Source organism: Rhinatrema bivittatum, chromosome 9 (genome assembly GCF_901001135.1).
Source record: "Rhinatrema bivittatum chromosome 9, aRhiBiv1.1, whole genome shotgun sequence".
Classification (NCBI taxonomy): Eukaryota; Metazoa; Chordata; class Amphibia; order Gymnophiona; family Rhinatrematidae; genus Rhinatrema; species Rhinatrema bivittatum.
This window is the reverse complement of record NC_042623.1, coordinates 99,076,179-99,095,803: the sequence shown is the minus strand read 5'-3', so window position 1 is coordinate 99,095,803 and position 19,625 is coordinate 99,076,179. Positions and strand designations below refer to the sequence as shown.

The window sequence follows — 19,625 nt, the reverse complement described above, 5'->3', positions numbered from 1 at the left end:
TTAAACTTGTCCCCAGGAATACCTCCTGATGAGTTTAAAAGTATTCATGCTATAGAACAATACACCTACTTTAAGCAGTGTAAAAGATGGGCTGTTTTCAGACTGCTTTTACTCATATAAATCACTTCTGAATTTTGCCTTCCCCATGGCAACACAGCTGTCATTCAGTGAAAGAAGGAACAGATTGTATAGATGGTAAAACATAGGTTAATATTTAAAAATAATCTGGCTAAGTGAGTTAGTCAGACTAGTCTTATGCAGCTGACTTTAGACCTGCTATTGCACAGATCTCATTTATCCAGCGAACAGAGCTGGATAAGTTTGAATATCGCTGCTTATCTGGTTATGTTAGTTGGATAAGTAGCTCCTCCCTGTTACATCTATATGCCACCCGCCATTTAGAACTTATCTGGATAAATGGCAGCCACTAAGCTTGGCCAGATATTCACTGCCACCACTTAGCCAGATAAGTTCATACTTTGGTAGCTAAGTAGTATTGAATATCAACCTTATAACTTTTTGACCATTTCTACTTTTATTTTTTGTTTTATATTTCACCTTTCCAATCAAATAGACTGCTCATTAAACAAATACAAATTAGCACATAAATAAAATTGTAGCCTGGAGACCGGGGTCAAGATGGCGGCGTGAACGGCAGCAGTGAAACGCTCTCTCCCTATTGCCTTAAATTTTGCCTTGAAAATGCCCTTGAAGCAAAAAGGCAAGATTCGTGTCTTCCCCCAGATGAACCTTTGCCTTCGGGCCAGCGACTAATAACTTCATTTGCTGCCGGAATGGTAGAGTATGGGGTATCTCTCCCCGCTGCGGCTAGCGGTGAGGAAGCACTGCAGTCGCCTGGAGAAACTACGCTGAGTCCCCCAGATCAACGCTTCCCACTGGCTCCGGTTCCCAGCGTCCCTCCGCTCGAGTTTGCAGCCCTAGATGATGACATCATCAGAGCAACTGCAACAGGGGGTCAGAGGGGAGGATTGCTGCCGAGTTTCCATTCCTCTCCTGGCTTATTGGAAACTTTTTCACAAGTTGGAGTTTCTTTACCTTTTTCTTCATCTCCAGCAGAAGTGTCAGAGGAGTTGGGAGAAAGAGTCGAAGCAGCGATGCTGGGACTGTCGACGGAGGCACCAGCTGTAGCAGGGGGTGAGTGTTTTAAGCCCCCTTCTAAACTGGCTATAATAACTTTAGAAGCGATTTGGGATCTTATTGTGAGCTTCGGAAGCTCATTGAAGGTTTGCCAGAGTGAAATTGAGAATTTAAACATCAAAGTAAACTCTCAGAATGTTGTCTTGGACATCCAGATTAAAGATTTAAAGAATCAAATGGTCTCCACACAACAGACACTGGCACAAACTCAGGCATGTAACTTCAAGCTTGTTAAAGATTTTAGAATCTGTTCGCGGAGACTGGAGTACTTGGAAAATTATACTAGACACTTGAATCTGCGTTTTGTAACTTTCCTAGAGTTCAGGGAGAAGGAATATATATACCCCCTTGAAAAAGTTTTTTCATGAAAACCTTGGATTCAATTTGGATAAGACACCATCAATAAACAAAGCCTTTTTTCTGTCTAACCCTAGCAAAGATAGTCCTTCCCAAGGAGGCCAATTGGATGGTATTTCTAATTTAACACAGTTTATTGAGGATTCGACTGATGTAGTGATAAAGAGGTCTACCCTGCTTGTTTCCTTTATAATGGAGCAAGAGTTAAATGAAACAATGATGAGATATTTTAAAAATATCTCATCAAATTTTTATGGGCAAACTGTTCGAGTATTTCCTGACTTTGCCAGGGTGACACAAGATAGAAGGCGAGATTTTCTATCTATGAAGGCCCAAGTGATTACTTTGGGATTCTCTTTAATACTTAGTAATCCCTGCAAATGTGTTATACGGGGTCAAAATGATTGTTATTTTTTGTTCCCTGAGCAATTAAAATCCTTCCTAAATTCCAGAAGTGTAGTAACACTTCCTCCTGGGCAATAGTGATCCCTGATTTGATCTAATAAAAGGAATGTATCTACCATCCATGTTAGGCTAAGTTTAGATATACTGGGCCAGATCTTAAAAAATACGTGCAGGCGTAGATTTGTTCGCGCAACCCGGCGTGAAAAAATCTACGCCTGATTTTATAACATGCGCATGCTGCCGCGCGCATGTTATAAAGTCTGGGCTCAATGCGTGCAAGGGGGTGCACCTTGCACGCACAGAGCCCGAGGGGAGCCCCAATGGCTTTCCCCATTCCCTCCAAGGCCGCTCCAAAATCAGAGCGGCCTTGGAGGGAACTTTTTTCTGGCCCCCCCCCACCTTCCCCTCCCTTTCCCTATCTAAGCCACCCCCATCCCTAACTAAATCCCCCCACCTTTGCCTCAAAGGTTACGCCTGCCCGAGGCAGATGTAACTTGCGCACGCCGGCAGGCTGCCGGCGCGCTGTGCCGGAGCACTCAACACCACCCCCGGACCGTCTCCACACCCCCGAACCGCCGTCAAGTCCCCGGGCTGCCCCTTTTTGCAAGCCCCGGGACATACACGCGTCCCGGGGCTTGTGCGCACCGCCGAGCCTATGCAAAATAGGCTCTGCGCGCAGGGGCAGATTTTCTCGGGTTATGCGCATAGCCTTTGAAAATCTTCCCCACTATATTTACTTTAATTCGCCCCAGGATTACTGGCCTTTCAACATTGTTTTCCTTTTAAAGAATGATGTATTAGCTAGCTAGATATGAAGATGTTTATTCATTTATTTCTGTGTAATTATCATATTATGTAATATATTTCTTTTAATCATTCTGTTTATAGAAGTGAGAGATTTTCTTGCTTATTTGAGTTGAAATTAATAAAAATAAAATTAAATAAATAAAAAAAATAGTAAATAGACAGCAATCAATAAATACAACAATCCACAGCACATCTAGAAATCTTAATACATAAGCATTTCTATATAAGCAAAAATAAAACCCCAAACCCCACAAATGATCTTCCATGCTTATCCCAAGTTTTCTTCAAATCTGGTATTATTTTTCTGTAACTCTGGCTAGGGTCACCAAGCAGTTTTCTGGAGGGTTCCTGCTCTCAGAATTCATCTAAAGGACAGAGAGTTCTGCTACTGCAGAGTGTGAGGAAGCATACTGATAACTCCCTCAACCCAGCTTAAGGGACCAGCCAGAACTATCTAGCCCAATCATCCTTAAGGATCAGCCCTATAAGGGATTCTGGGTGAAGGGAGGCTACCAGGGAGCAGCCAGGAACCCACACTATGAGAAAACCAGCTATGTTTAGTGTCTCTGTGCTACCTGAGCTTTAAGGTGAGCTGCATCATTTTGCCTCTGTCTTTGCTTTACATTTTTGCTTACACTGTAAATAAATTGCACAAAAGGAAACAGCTAGAGTGAGCCTCCTTATTCCTCCAGGCTGTTTTCCAAGCCACAATCACCCATATTACCACATGTGGCAATAGTGGTATCTCTTCCTAAGTGGGCAGCAGGAGCCCACAGCAGCAGCAAAAAAAAACAAAAACCTACAGGGTTAGGTAAAATTGGATTCAGACAACATCCGAGGGCCCTGATTTTTACGGTCTGGGAAAATGATAAGAATGAGGGTAAGAAACAGACATAAGCTTGCTGTGCAGACTGGGTGGATCATTTGGTCCTTTTCTGCCATCATTTCTATGTTTCTTTAAGCTTGCTGAGCAGACTGGATGGACCATTCAAGTCCTTTCATGGTTTTGTAGACGCTATCATATCCCCCCTCAGTAGTCTCTTTTCCAAGCTGAACAGCCCTAACCTCTTTAGCCTTTCCTCATAGGGGAGCCGTTCCATGCCCTTTATTATTTAGTTGCCCTTCTCTGTATTTTCTCTATTGCAACTATATCATTTTTGGGAGGTGGCGACAAGAATTACATATTCAAGGTGTAGTCTAACCATGGAGTGATACAGAGGCATTATGACATTCTCTGTTTTATTTGCCATTCCCTTCCTAATAATTCCTAACATTCTGATTGCTTTTTTGACCGCCACAGCACACTGAGTTGACGATTTCAATGTAATATCAACTATGATCCCAAATCTTTTTACTGGGTGGTAACTCCTAATATGAAACCTAACATTGTGTAACTACTACTTTTCCCTATATGCATCACATTGCACTTGTCCACATTATATTTCATCTGCCATATGGATGCCCAATCTTCCTGTCTCGCAAGTTCCTTCTGCAATTGATCACAATCCGCTTGTGATTTAACTACTCTGAATAATTTGGGTCATCTGCAAATTTGATCGCCTCACTCTTTGTACCCCTTTCAGGATAATTTATAAATATATTAAAAAGCACGAGTTCAAGTACAGATCCCTGAGGCACTCCACTGTTTACCTTTTTCTACTGTGAAAACAGAGCATGTAATTATACTGTTTCCTATTTTTTAAACCAGTTTGAAATCCACAAAAGGACATCTCCTCCTATCACATGACTTTTTAATTTTCTTAGAAGCCTGTCATGAGGGACTTTGTCAAATGCCTTCTGAAAATCCAAATACACCAAATCTACCGGTTTGCCTATATCCACATATTTATTCACCCCCTTCAAAAAAAATGTAGATTTATGAGGCAAGACTTCTCTTGGGTAAATCCATGCTGGCTATGTTCCATTAAATCATGTCTATCTATATGTTCTGTGATTTTATTCTTTATAATAGTTTCCACAATTTTTTCCAGCACTGAAGTCAGGCTCACCAGTCTATAGTTTCCCGGATCTCCTGTGGAGCTCTTTTTATTTTATTTTATTTTTTTATTTATTCAATTTTTTTAATTTTTTTAATGCAAATAAGTATGACATCAAATAAGAAATTAAATATTTTATAAGCCAACTCAAAAGAAGAAAAACAGAAAAAATAAAGTCAAGGAAATAATAAGTTGGCATGTTACATGGTTAATAATACAGCCAAAAAGGAAGGCATTAATGTTGCGCGCCCCGTTCACGTCCGATCCGCGCACGGGGCTGCTCACCTCGCTAGCTCCTCTACAGGTCATGGATCGGCCTCCCCAGCAGCAGCCGCGAGCTCTAGGCCTCGGCGTCCCGCGGCAGCGGTAGCCGGGCCTTCCACTGCACTCCAGGCCTCACGCTGGAGTTCGGTGTCTCCAGTGGCATTGACCTCGCCCCTACACGCGTGCACGCGGACTGCCCGGCCTCTTGTAGGGCCAGGGGTGGGTCCTAGCTCCACGGCGTGCCCTGATTGATGGAATGATATAAGGAAGTCCCTGCCTGCACTTCCTTGCCTTGGCAATTGGGTCGGCACTGTAAGTGTACTAGTTTGCGTCCGCGTTCACACTCTTCTTCCAGCCTTGTTCCAGTCTTGTTCCAGCGTCCTCTTCCTGCGTCTGTCTGTCCGTCCGTCCTCCCAGGTAGTACCCTTGGACTGTCTCTCTGGTACTGACCTCGGCATGTTCCTTGACCTTCCTGTCCGCTGCCTGCATCCTGATCTCTGCCTGCCTTGTGACCTTGTCTGAACTCCGGAACCTGACCTTTGCCTCGTTGACTACTCCTCGGAATGATCCTCGGATTCTGACCTCGGCTGCCATTGACCACATCTTCTGATTCTGGTTCTGTCCCTTGCCTTGTCAACGCCTACACTGTTTGGGCTTTCCTTGCCTCTCCAGGCCAACAGTGTGAAGTCCGACCATGCTCCCTTGCTGATCGTGGGCCCGCCTCTCTACTACCTCTCCGGGAGACCCTGCGAGGCCCACCTAAGTCCCTACAGGCTCCACCCGGGGGGACCTCGGGCTTCCAGTGGTGAAGCTCATCCTAGGCTCTGTCTCCTCCTGTGCTCCGCCCCCTGGGGACAGGTGCTTCCTGGTCCCTACCAGGGAGCCGTTCTCCACTGCTCCAGGACAAGGGTCCACCTCCAAGCACAACAATTAATATCTGAGGAGAGAATTTAAAAAAGAAACAAATTAGATGAAAAGCCATAAACCAGTCAACGGGGCTGCAAACATATAACTACTAGAGCATTAGACCCCTATTGTCACTACAGCTGGGTTATAGAATCAAGAAAATCTCTCAGTTGTTCTGGAATTAAGAAAATATAACAGTTACTATCTTTTTTTACAATACATTTGCAAGGATATCTTAAAAGAAAGGTTGCACATAAGGAAATAGTTTCCTGTCTCATTGAAAGAAACCCTTTTCTCCTTTCCTGCATTATCTTAGAAATATCAGGAAACATTAGATCCATGAAAAGGAGAATTTAAATGCAGAAAATAATGAGACATTAGCTTACTAATATCTTGTTTAACTATTAAGGAAACAAGTAAATTAGGACAATCTATAATTTCAAAACCCGAGGTTTCAAGAAAAGTAGTAAGATTCTTCATATCTAAAGGTAATCCACCAGAGTCCACAGGTAAATGCCATTCAGCTGGGAAGTAGGCAAAAATAAACTTAATTCATAGAAGGAAATTCAGTCTCAGGAATAAGAAGAATCTCCCGAAGATATCTTTTAAAGGTGAATAAAGGGTGTTCTCCCATAATTCTGGGAAAATTAATTAGTCTGAGATTCAGACAGTGGTTCAAGTTTTCCAGGAGCTTAGCCCTTCTAGATAAAGCATTTCTATCCTTGATAGTTGCCTCTTTAAATCCTGAATTTCCTGAATGTCTCCTTTCTGCTTTTCAACATTGGATTTTAAAGACTGCAAGGATTCTTCACGAACTTTAATTTTGGAGTCTAAGGAATTAGTGAGCAAATCCCTCTTTCTATTATTTATTTTATTTATTTATTTATTTATTTAACGCTTTTTATATACCGGCATTCGTGGGCCACATCATGTCGGTTCACAAGTAACTGAGAAAGGAAATTACAATGAACAAGGATGGAGGGCTAACTGGGAAATAATTGGATAATATACAAATTGGATAACATATAAAGTACAGGAGAGAGAGTCAACGAGCAGGGATACAACATTGTTGAACGACATGGAGGTTAATTATCCATGTTGAAAATAAATGTGCATAAGATTTACAAGATTTAATAGTGATTGATAACCCAGCAGTAAGCTCCAAAAGTGTGTCCAGTGTTACCACCGCGGGCTTAATCGGAGAGATATTGAACTCATCCATCGGAAGAAAGGACATTGAAGAGCCCCCACGATCCAAATAAACAATCGATGGGGCATTTCCTTCCTTCCCCAACTGTGAAGATGGCTCAAACGCTGCCTCTGGAAGTGCTCTGAGTGCTCCATCCTGCGGCATCAAAATGCTGCCATCATCAGTCAGCGATGTCTGCAGCGCACCTGAAGCCAATTCCTTTCAAGCCGGCAGCAGTCTAGTGTTTGGGGGGGAGGGGCTGAGGTAAACCTCACCCCCAGGAGAAATCAGCACTCCTCCATCTGGCTCCACAGTGGGATTCACCTCCCTGACCTTTGCAGCTCCCGGGGCCATGAAGGATGAAATCAGCGGCTGCTTCACAAACTAAGTAGGAATTGAGGGAAAAACCCTCACTTTGCCCTTGCATTTAGGCAGCTTAATGATAAAAGGAAATCAGAACCAAACAGAGAGTAGGAGCAGTGCTCAATTGTGGCTCCTCTCAGGATGCCATCTTGGCTCTTGGAGCTCTTTTAATATATCAGGATTACATTGGATACCTTCCAGATACAACAGGTGATTTTAATGATAGATTACAAATTACTTGTAATAGGTCTGAAATGTCATTTTTGAGTTCTTTCAGAACCCTTGAGTGTACACCATCCGGTACAGGAGATTTGCTACTCTTCAATTTGGGGTCAATTTTAAGACCTGCACATGTCATGTGCGCGCAGTTCCCGGTGAGCACATATGGACACGGCTAACCTCTTCCTAGTTACTTACTCTTTTTTTATCGATTACTTACTGTTCCTTGTGAGCAGAAGTAATCTCCATGCGCCGGCCAGCTGCCAACACATACTTCCCCAGGAGAGCATCGAATAGTGTTGTCCCAACCCACCCCTCCCCTCCTAGACCACTCCCCCCGGCCCTTTGGCGCACAACGGTTTTACATGCATAGCCAGGACCTTCCGAAAATGCATGCAGCATGCACAAAACCCGGCCACACACGTAACCCCCCATTTTTATGCACATGGGTCTTTTAAAATGCCACCTAGCTATACCCAGTCATACTCAAACAGTCCGGCACCCGCTGCCAGTCTAGATGCTAGTTAGCTTGTCTATCCTTTGTTTTCTGGCTACCTCAGCCTCCCAAGTTCTACCCCCTTGTTTAATGTAACTTTGCTTCTCGTAAAATGGTTTGTTTTTAAAGTTAAAGTTGTTTTACCCCTTGTTCTGTGTAAACAGATGTGATATGACATTTGTCATGAAGGTTGGTATAGAAAATAGTTAAATAAATAAATAAATCTTTATGAGTGGCAGCCGACGGCCCGAGAACGGGAGATCGCTCCAGGGACCACCACTAGACCACCAGGTAATTTTAAAATGTTTTGGGGGGCTTGGGAGGGTGGGGGTCATTTTTAAAGGGTCGGGTGGGTTTGTTTTTTTTAATCGGGCCATCGGCACCATTTTTGAGTGGCAGCCAAAATGGCGCCGATGGCCCGAGAGCGGGAGATCGGACCCCGCGCCCCCCTGGACCACCAGGTACTCGTAAAAAGTTTTGGGGGGTTTCGGGAGGGTGGGGGAAGGTAAGGGGTCAATTTTAAAGGGTCAGGCCTCACTAAAATAAAATTAACGATGTGAATCGGAACCGAGTCCGATTCACATCACCACCGATCAGATTTTTTTCTCCCTCTAGCCGAACCCGATCGTTAAGACGATCGGGCACACGATTCATATCCCTATAATATATGGGCACCATTTTGTTCTCACTAGGAGGATCAGAGAAGGTAACTATTGCAATGACCATAGGTCACACGGGACAGGTACAATAGTGCATGATGATGCATTTAAATCACTTTGTTAGTTTGGAGTGCCTATAGGCTGATAATGCTGGAACATATGGAATATAAAGATGACAAGACATAGAAAGTGTTGTATAAATATCTTCACATGTGTGGTGTCTGTTAGTCTGTAGACACATGTAATCTCTCTTATCTGTTTATATTGTTTGCTGGAGTGGTTGTTAAAATAAAAATAAAAAGTTAAAAAAAAATAAAGGTCAGTGAGGTCTCAAAACTCAACGTGTACCTGATGCCATGAGTGGATGAACTGATTGAGCATCTGGGATCAGCCCAGTTCATCTCTACCTTGGACCTTACAAAAGGCTATTGGCAGGTACCTCTCATGCCAATGGTGAAGGAGAAGACTGTGTTCTTGATGCCAGGGGGACTTTTCCAGTTTACTGCCCTCCCATTTTGACTCCATGATGCCCCCACAATCTTTCAACACTTAATTGACTGCCTGCTCGTTCACAAAAAGGGTATGCACAGCCACCTACTTGGATAATATTATGGTGTAAAGCTCAGATTGGAAGACACATCTAAGCCAAATCCAGGCCATGTTAACCATTCCGAAGAAAGTAGGACTGACTGCCAACCCTAAGAAATGCTTGCTGGGAGGCAAGAAGCTCAGTATCTTGGCTACACCCTGGGGAAGAGCAAAGTCCATCCACAGACCCGGAAGACTGAGGTAATCACACAGGTGCCAGTCCCGCAAACAAAAGCGAAAATGAGAGCATTTCTTACGGGGTTCTACAGAAGTTTTATTCCCAATTTCCCGGAGAAGGTGGAGCTTCTCACAAAGCTCTTGTTGAAGAAAGTACCAGAGAAGGTACAATGGTCAGCTGAATCAGAGAAGGCCTTCTGGGCTCTATAAGAGGCATTATGCTCCGAATCAGTCCTGATAAGTCCAGACTTTACCTAACTCTTCACAGTGCAGGCCGATGCCTTAGAAGTAAGCTTGGGAGCAGTCTTAGTACAAGAGAAGCATGGTCAAGAACATTCTGTGGCATACATTAGATGGAAGCTGATGCTTCAGGAGAGGTGTTATTGAACAGTCAAGAAAGAGGATGTTGCGATCCTGGGTCATGCCCCGGGATCTCCACTCACCACCCAGTCTGCTCTGTCCGCGGGAGCCCCCTCCGGCCCGTCGAACCCGAGACATGGTCGCCCAGGCCTAAGATGCGGCCTACTGCGGCATCCCCCCTGCGAGGGAGACGCCACCGGCGATCCACTGCTGGCCCCGCCCCCTAGGCGCGCGCACAGGGGCTCTCCATTTAAAGGGACCAGCGCGGGAGAACAGAGGACGCCTCCCTGCTGACATCAGACACTACCAGGTTATTTAAACCCGGCAGCCACAGCTAGCCAGTGCCTTGCAACGAGGTTGACTCTTTCGAGTAGCTAGTTGTGCTTCCTGCTTCCCGGTTCCTGCTTGTTCCTGACGTCTGATTCCTGGCTCCTGACCTTGCTTCATTCTTCAACTCCGGCTTCTGCTTCCGTCCCTGGTTTTGACATCCGATATCTGACTTTTGGCTCCCGACCTTGGCTTGTTCCTAGACTTCAGTTTCGTCTCTTCCCACTGCCGCAGGTACTTGTTCATCACCCGCCCGGAGGTTTCTCCTAAGCCCCAGTGGCTCGGGTCCTCACAGGCTCCTCCCGGGGGGACCACGGGCTTCCAAGCGTGAAGTCTCTCCTGAACTCCTGGGCGCCATCTCATTGTTGAATTTCCTCGGCAGGCTGCTCTTCTGATCCTTGGTCGCATAGGATCCACCTAAGACCAAGAGGCCTGGGTCCCTATAGGCTCCTCCTGGGGGGACCTCTGGCTTCCAGTGGTAAAGCCATCTTCGAAGTCTCTCCTCAGCGCCGCCTCCCGACTGTGACACCCACTGTGGATATCCACAGCACGACACCTGCAGTCTCAGCCGTCCCAAGGGTCCACGATCCTAACAGAGGACTTGGCAGTAAAGTGGGCCTTAGAGACCTTGTGCTACTACCTTCTGGAATGACGTTCACATTTGTAATGGGCAACCAACCGCTGCTATGGATAAATAGAAATAAGGAGTCCAATGCAAGCATGATGAGATGGTTCCTGGCTTTACAGCCTTTCAACTATAAAATATGACATCGGACATGAAAGGAAAATCCTACTTCTGATTTCCTGTTCAGAGAGGTGTCCCTGATACAGTCAGGTGCTCATCCGAATAAGGGTGAGCTGAAAGGGAGGGTGTGGTAGCTTGAGCAGTGCATGGTTTGGTAACAACCAGAGGAAACCACCAGTAGACTCTGGCTGTGGCTTAAGTGTACTTTTATTTACAATGGAAAAACAAAATGGCACCAGACCTTCGCTTCAGGTATTTCAGGCAGTGCCAATGGAAAACAAACACTTCAGGCAGTTCACCCATATCTTAGGCAATGCACAGCCTTTAAACAGTAAAGTCTTTAAACAAAAAGTTCTTTAAGCAGTCTTAACCAATGTTAGACATAGCAGGTCTTTGCATATGCAGGGACTTTGTCAGCTCCCTAGGGCCCATCTAACCCTTCTATGCCCTCAGGAATTATACTCTGGTGAAAGGCTCCTCTCTTCTCCCAGGATTCCCTATGGGTATCAAGCTTGAGGACAGGGCGAGACTGCTGTGCCCGGTCCTTTAAGGTAGTCTGAGGGAGTTTTATATACACTTCCTCACATACCCTTCCACTCATCTCAGCCCTCCTGGGATGAGCATCTGCCTGTACAAGGGGCACCTTTCTTGATAAGAAATCTGCTTCGTATTCTTCTTTCCAGCCCTGTGTGAATCTTATAGTTGAAAGGCTCTAAAGCCAGGAACCATCTCATCACTCTTGCATTGGACTCCTTGTTCTTATTGATACATAGGAGTGGTAGATGGTCCCTTATAGGCATGAACTGCCACCCCAGCAAGTAGTAGCATAAGGCCTCTAAGGCCCACTTGACTGCCAAGGCCTCTTTCTCAACAGTTGAGTAAAATCTCTCTGGAGGCATCAGCTTATAGCTGATGTACGGCACAGGATGTTCTTGCCCATCTTTCTTTTGGATTAAAACGGCTGACAAGCTGCCCTGGGAGACATTGGTTTGCTCCGTGAAGTGTTGAGTGTAGTCCGGACTTATCAAGACAGGTTCAGAGCATATCACTTCCTTCAAGACTCTGAAGGCCTTCTCTGCTTCCTCTGACCACTGAACCTTCTCTGGTGCTTTCTTTACCAATAGCCTTTTGAGAAGCTCTCAGTTGCGAATGAATCTTCTGTAATATCCTGAAAGGCCCAAGAATCCTCTCACTTTCTTCTTTGTTTGCAGGACTGGCACCCGAGTGATCGTCTCGATCTTCCTGGTCTGTGGATGGACCTTGCCTTTCCCCAGGCTGCAGCCAAGATACTGGACCTCTTATCCACCCAGCAAGTACTTTTTATGATTAACTGTCAGCCCTGCTTTCTTCAGACTGGTTAACACAGCCTGAAGTTGGCTAAGATGTGTGTTCTAGTCATAGCTGAGGATCACGATGTCATCCAAATAGGTGGCTGCGTACCCTTGATGTGGGCGGTTGACCAATCACTGAAATGTTGCAGGTGTACCATGAAGGCCAAACAAGAGTTCAGTAAATTGAAACAATCCAGTGGGCGTTGAGAATGCCATCTTCTCTTTCTCTGAGGGTTTGAGTGGCACCTGCCAATACCGCTTGGTAAGATCGAGGGAAGAGATGAACTGGGCCGATCCCAGATGCTCAATCAGTTCATCCACTCATGACATTGAATAAGCATCGAGTTTTGAGACCTCATTGACCTTTTTAGAGTCTATACAGAATCTGATGCTCCCATCTGGCTTCAGCACAAATACTATGGGTGAGGACCAGTCACAGGACGACTCTTCTATTAGCTCAAGCTGGAGCATCTCCTTCAGTTCGGTCTCAATGACATGGCATCTGGCTTCGGGAATCTGATAAGGTCGCTTGTGTACCAACTCCCGGAGATGTAATGATGTCATATTGCACCAGGTAGATATGACCAGTCAGGTTCGAGAAGATCTCCTTGTTTTTCTCCACCAATTGCTTCAAACTATGCCACACTCCTGCAGCACCCATTTCTTCAGGAGGTTGATGTGGTAGATCTGAGTCTTCTTTCATTTATCTGGCTGAGCTATCTTGTAATCCATGGGCCCTGTTTTCTCCACCACTTCATAGGATCCTTGTCAACGGGCTAGTAGTTTGTTTTCTGATGATGGAAGGAGGACAAGGACCTGGTCCCCCCGCTGAAATACTCACTGGACCACAGGACGATTGTAAGTTCGAGCTTGAGAATTTTGAGCTTTTTCCAGAAACTGGTGGGCTGTTTTGCCAGCCTTTTTTAGTCAATCTTATACTCTTGAGCATGTAGTCCACTAGGTTCTGTCCAGGGTTCACTTCATCTTCCCAGGTCTCAAGAGCTATATTCAGAATTCCTCTTGGTCTTCTTCTGTATAATAACTTAAACAACCTGTATGGACTCAGCGGGGTTTTTTTTTTTTGTAAAGTCTACCCTTGGGCCTCCCAGTAGATTCTGGTCCCCACTGGTGATCCTTGGTAGACAGACTATTCTCGGGGCTGCAGCAGCATCACTTACCATCTCTGTAGCATCTGAAGATGACTACCAGGAAAAAGGGGGATTACATTTTTCTCCACCACCTCCTGTGGGAGACCATGCCCTGCAGTCACCACACTTTTCTGTCATGTCAGCAGTTATTTATGCTTTGTAACTTGACAGGGTATTGATGTATTTTCCCACCACTTTCAATACCTGTCTGTTTGCAGCCTTTTTCCCATTGATTTATATGGAAATGAGCCGAAAAAGTATGCGAGATAATACACAAACGAATCAGGCTTGTGATCAAAGTATGAATTTTTGACGTCTTGCATGACAATGCTTTGTGCATTTACTCTATCATTTTCTGTACAGGAGGGATAATGAGGTTCATGTGTATCATAACCAGGCCAATAATACTTTCAGTGCCTTTTAGCTTGCTAGTTTGAGTGAATCAAGCCCAAAATGTGCTTCCTTACTAACTACTGGCTTTCCTTACCATATCTGCCTAATTGCATCATGTAATTAATGGCATCCACTATTAGAGATACCATTCAATTTGAAGATAGTAACTTTTTATTTTTCATATTGTAAGAAATAACATAATCCAAAATAATAGCATATTTCATTTTTATTTTAACTTGTATTTATGTTTCTTGGAACAAAGATGTGTTTAATTTTAACACTTTTTATTTATTTTACAATATTTCTAACCTGTATTCATTGAGAAAGACAGATTAAGACAAATGCACAATTGTCATCTGGTTCCCAGAGACACAAAGAGAGAAAATGAATTATGTAAGATTATTGGCAGAGGGGAATCTTGACCCCATTTACTATGACTTTTTCCGAATTATACTGTAGCAACTTGATTTTCCTCCTTTCTACAGCATCCTGTTTTGCCTTAAATTTTAATACCTGCAAAATCAGAAACAAAAATCAGAAGAACTTTAATGAAGCACTGATTACTGTTAAATATAAAATGCTATGTAGACTATTATCTGCACACCTGCCTAATAGTAAGGAAATGTATTTGCTTATGTGAAAAGACTGCTAATGCTGATTTATTTTAATCAGGCACAAAGTAAAAATTATGTATTTCTATCAAATATATTATCTAATACACATATGGGTAGATAATCAAACTATCCACAGTCTGGCAAACCCTGTGGGAAGTTTTTGTCCATGGAGTTTCCTGCAATAATCTAATCAAAACTGTCTGGGTAATTTTGCTTTGATTAGTTCCCATCTCCAAAATACCCACCCAAATTTGCCCCTGCTTTTTATGCATGTATTATGTGTGTAGTTGCCTCCCCTGACATAACCGAACTCCAGAGATTATCTACGAATCATGAGGGTAAAAGCATGCTGGTTGTTGGCATACATTCATACATTTATGTGCATAAAACAGGGGCAATAATCACATAGCCCACTTCTGTAGGTAAAACAGTGGGGGGAGGGGGAGTGTAATGGGAGTTTGTGTGGAGGTGGTAGGTGTTAGAATGTGGGTGTGCATGTGACTTTGGAAGTATGGGGGAGGTGGTTTTGAAAATTCCTTTTGGTGCTATCACCAGCTGCTTCATTTATGTTATCCTGTCTCTGCCTATTTTGCTGTGCACTGGAAGGGTGAGGGGGGCTTTTGGAGTGGAGCCGAGTTCAGCATTCTAACAGTTCTAATAGCGTACTTCTAACATTTTCCCATAGAAACAGTGAGAAATTATTTTAGAGGCTTGGTTCTGTCAAAATACTGACCTGATATTTCTGGTTTTCAAATTCATCCGAGCTTTTCACATTTTCTTCCAGTATGCCAAACTTCATGAATTTCCATTTTTTCTTTCTTTTTTTTTTTTTTTTTTTGAGAGTTATTATGTCTACAGACAGGCAGATATATAATTCTTTTCAACATTCTAGTTCTTAAAAAGCATTAAAAGGAAACTATGACCCATAAAAGCAGTCTTCCCCACCATGGAGTTTTGGGTTTTTTTTTAAAGGGGGAAGATAGGAACCAACGTTTTTGCCCTTCTCCCACAGACTAGTCTTCTTAAAGGGGCTATCACCAGATATATATAATTTAAGGGGCTAGGAATTGCAGCTATCTTCATGCCCTGGTGCTGCAATTTGGCCAGCAAGCAAATTAGAAAGCAAAAAGGGGGTGTGGGGTCATAGGTGTAGATTTAATAAGGTGGCCCACAGAAAGCAGTTTCACCTAGGCCCTAGCATTTTCTCTGCTCAGCCTCCAGCAACCCTCTTCCAAAAATAAATAAATAAATAGATCTGGCCACAAAACAGAGTAGTATTATTGTCAATGTAGGCCTTAAGCCCATTGAGTTTTCTGAAAAATCTCCAAGAAAATAGGCCAAGCTACAGGGAAATATCCCTGCCCTTTCCCCCCATTCAAGTCTGACAGGATGATTTCCTCTCAGCATAAGCACCACCCAACATCATACCTATGGCCTTTAAAATGGGCTGGATACAATGTCACTCATGAAAAAAAAAGTGGCAGGAGCTGGTAGAGCATGTAGGATCTAATGGCAGAGCTAATCTAACAGGCTGGAGAGGAGACTGAGTAGGTCCGCAACTGGTACTTGTTTGTAGGGAAAGGACTGTACCAATGTTCCACAAAAGTTTAAAGAAAATATGGTGGGCTTGATGTATGGTAGCATTTGCTCTCCACGAGTTTTCTCCATTCCCTAATCTCTCTATCTGATAAGAAAGGGGAAGTGAACCTACCCTTTGCAGCTGTTGATTGGATCCCAATAATTTGCATATTCCCAATAGTTCATTCTGGTATGTTCAGTATTTATTATAACCCCTTTGTTTGTGTTTCTTGTTGTTACTCCAGGTGCTGCTGGACCAAATCTGATGGTGTGGATCTTCAGACATTCGTTTTTGATTTGAACATCTAAAATACTTCAAATTCGCTAAGTGAATACCTCATCTTGGCAAAAAGTGGATTGTGCCTTTGCTAGATAGGAAGGTGATGGATGCTGTGGGACCAGTTGTCTTCTATGTTGCACAGGAATAGGTATTTTGGCCCGTCTCCCTCCCATGCCAATTTGATAATATACCTGGAGGCAATGATCTTGTATCTACCTGCAACATAGATTTGTACAAAAAGGTCCAAAAAGACCTTATATGGATAGCCAAAGTTTTCCCTCCCATAAAATTTGGCTGATCCTATATCTTCCTGAGGCTGGTGTGGTGTGGAGCACACAACACAGGTGCCATTGAAGGGACATATAGGAAACTGAACAAGTGTCTGTCCAACTTTGAGCAGTCAAGCAGGGGTTTTGGGATGTACCATACAACACTTAATTATTCTGTCTTATACAGTTCTAATGGCTTTCATTCATCCAACAAAGGGCTGTATATATTGAATGCAAACATGCATAACGTGATTTTAAAAAAGGCTCTACAACAGCATGGCTGAAGTTTTAGGGAGTCTCCAGCAAGCTTGGAGTCACTAATAGAGCTAGTAGCAAGGTCACAGGATTCATACGGACATATATTCTGATAAGTACTTTGGTTATGCTATTATCTCCAATTTCCCAAGAAAGATTTGGTTAATGTTTTGTTTAAGTGCACTTATGATGACATGGGGTAGAGGTGGGCCCGGAGGTAGAGATGTGCATTCATCGTGGTTCGGGGGCCCCGCCCCCCAAAACAGATTTTCCCCAAACTACGAGAAAAATGTGTTTTTCGGGTTTGTACGGGGGGAGGGGAACATTTTATTTTTTTAAATAAAAAACCACCCCAAGCATTAAAATTTACAATAATACAATAAATACAACCCCCCCCCCCACCATCCCGATCCCTCCCCAAGACTTACTAACATCCCTGGTGGTCCAGCGGGGTCCCGCAAGTGATTTGTCTCTCCATGCCATCAGGCTGTGTGGCCTGCCTTGCATCAAAATGGTGCCGATAGCCTTTGACCTACAATGTCACAGGGGCTACCGGTGCCATTGGTCAGCCCCTGTCACATGGCCATTGGCGCCATCTTGTGCTCCTACCATGTGACAGGGGCTGATCAATGGCACCGGTAGCCCCTGTGACATGATATGGACAAAGGACAGAGGCTCAACCTGCAGGGAATGTGGGCTGATAATGGCGAAGCTCCAGTTGGCCTCCGTCTCCTAGTCTGCTGCACCTCCCGATGGTGGGGACCTGTGGAGCTTGCCCTACGGGTAGCGTCAACCCTACCTCGGGCCAAGGGTCCACCACCAGCACAACAGGTAGGCATTTTTTCTTTCCTTAGTTTACCCCATGAGCATACACCATGGGCATATTCCAGATGTTGACATTTATTTATTATTTATTTATTTGTAAGCTTTTATATACCGAAGTTTGGTACTGGCCTTCACTCTGGTTTACAGTTAAAACAACATTTTACAGTGTTAAATAACAATTTAGATATATAACATTGACAGCTCATAACAAAAACATTATAGGTTTGTACATTTACAGAGGTAACTTTAGTATAACTATAAACAGTGCTTATGTTAAGTGTTGATGGTACCTTTACATTTTCATGGGTACAAGTAAATGTAGTTGTTATGCCATCTGATTGGGATAAGTATGGATTTTCTCAATAGTTGGATAGTATGTTACTGTGACATGGTGTAGAGGGGTTAATTGGGGAGAGCAGGTGGGGGAACTGTTTGGTAAGATTTATGGTCACGAGTGTGTAGTGTGACTGTGGTTTATGATTTAAATGAGCCCTGGGGTATCATTAGTGCATTGAGTGTTGTTTATCTGATGCCATCTTTATAGGCTTGTTGGAAAAGCCATGTTTTGAGTAGTTTTTTGAATATTTTTGTATTGTTTTGCAATCTTAAGTTTCCTGGTAGGGTGTTCCATATTTATTTATGGAGCATTAGTTTGAATAACAGATGAGCATTTATCCTTGTTTATATCCACAGAGCTTGCACCTGCCGAACAAATGAACACCTATTTCACTGCAGAAATCAGCATGACTGAAGAGCTGCTGAGAGGTATGAAGGCAAGGGTTTTTAAAAGGATAACTAAAGTCTAGGCACTGCCTAATTTCTATTGCATGTAACACCTGACAGACTGTTAATTTTTATTCACTAACTTAATGCCTAAATTAAATACAAATATATGAGTAATCTGCTAAGAAACAAGTAGGTGAATAAAATAATGAAGAGGCGGTGCATTACATCTACTTTCTTTATGAAATCAATCCCATTCACAAGCCTCCATTTGCATATAGTATCTTTCCATTTTCCATAAAGTGCTCATGCAAACTGAATTAAAATAGCTTGTCAGTTTAACTGTATCATTGAACATCCAAAAGATATAGCATGAGATCATCTAAAAACCACTATTACTTTTAACAGAACCACAACAGGACGAACATATTAGGGATAATATGTTTTGAAAGGCTTAGATGCAGAAAAAAGGGCATATATGCATATGTGTGGCCCATTTGTATATAAATTGCATTTTAAAAAGGGGCCACGTGTGTATATATGTTGTGCGTCCCGGCCGAGTGGGTGCCGTGACCAGGTCTGCTCACCTTGTGCTGCCCTCCATAAGCACTGCCCTGGCTGCTGCTGCTAACCCCTGGCATCCCCGTCGCTCACCACGGTCTTCCTCAGCGTCCTCATGTTGCGTCCGTTGGTTGCAGATGGCTGCGACCGCTCTGCCTTACATATTTTCTTCCCTTTTCCTCCTCCTTGGGCAAGATGGCTGCCTCCGGTGCCGAGTGCCGAAACCCTCGGTATCTCCAACTCAGCATAGGCATCACAGTCCGCCATGCTCCTAGGGTGCACGCGTGCACGTCACCTACGCTCAAATACACGTCATGGCGGGAACCTCTGGGGCGTCCCCACTGCATGACGTCGATACCTCCAGGTATTTAAAGTCTCCACTACGCTACCATCATTGAGTTAGCAAGGACTTCAGTTTAAGCTACTCTGACCGCTCTAAGCTGCTCGCTTAGATGCCTCGCTACCCTCCGGGGATCTCGCTCCTTACGAAGCTCTAGGCACCCGCTCCTCGGGGGCCTCTCGCTTCCAACCACCCTTTGGGGTTTCTACTAAATAGGCAACCGCTCCTCGGGGGTCTCTCTCTCTCTCTATTTATTTCAGGATCTTCTAGACTATTGGGTACTCGCTCCTC

At 43.9% G+C, this 19,625-nt stretch overlaps 1 long non-coding RNA gene across 1 annotated transcript in view; it reads left to right on the top strand.

Moving 5' to 3' along the window:
• Positions 1-981: 981 nt before the first annotated feature.
• LOC115099229 overlaps positions 982-19,625 on the top strand; it is a 31,658-nt gene continuing 13,014 nt past the window's right edge. Inside the window, exons 1-4 of the long non-coding RNA XR_003858722.1 lie at positions 982-1,155; positions 13,109-13,206; positions 16,327-16,509; positions 18,404-18,475. This is a non-coding gene — a long non-coding RNA (uncharacterized LOC115099229). The remainder of the gene's footprint in view (positions 1,156-13,108; positions 13,207-16,326; positions 16,510-18,403; positions 18,476-19,625) is intronic.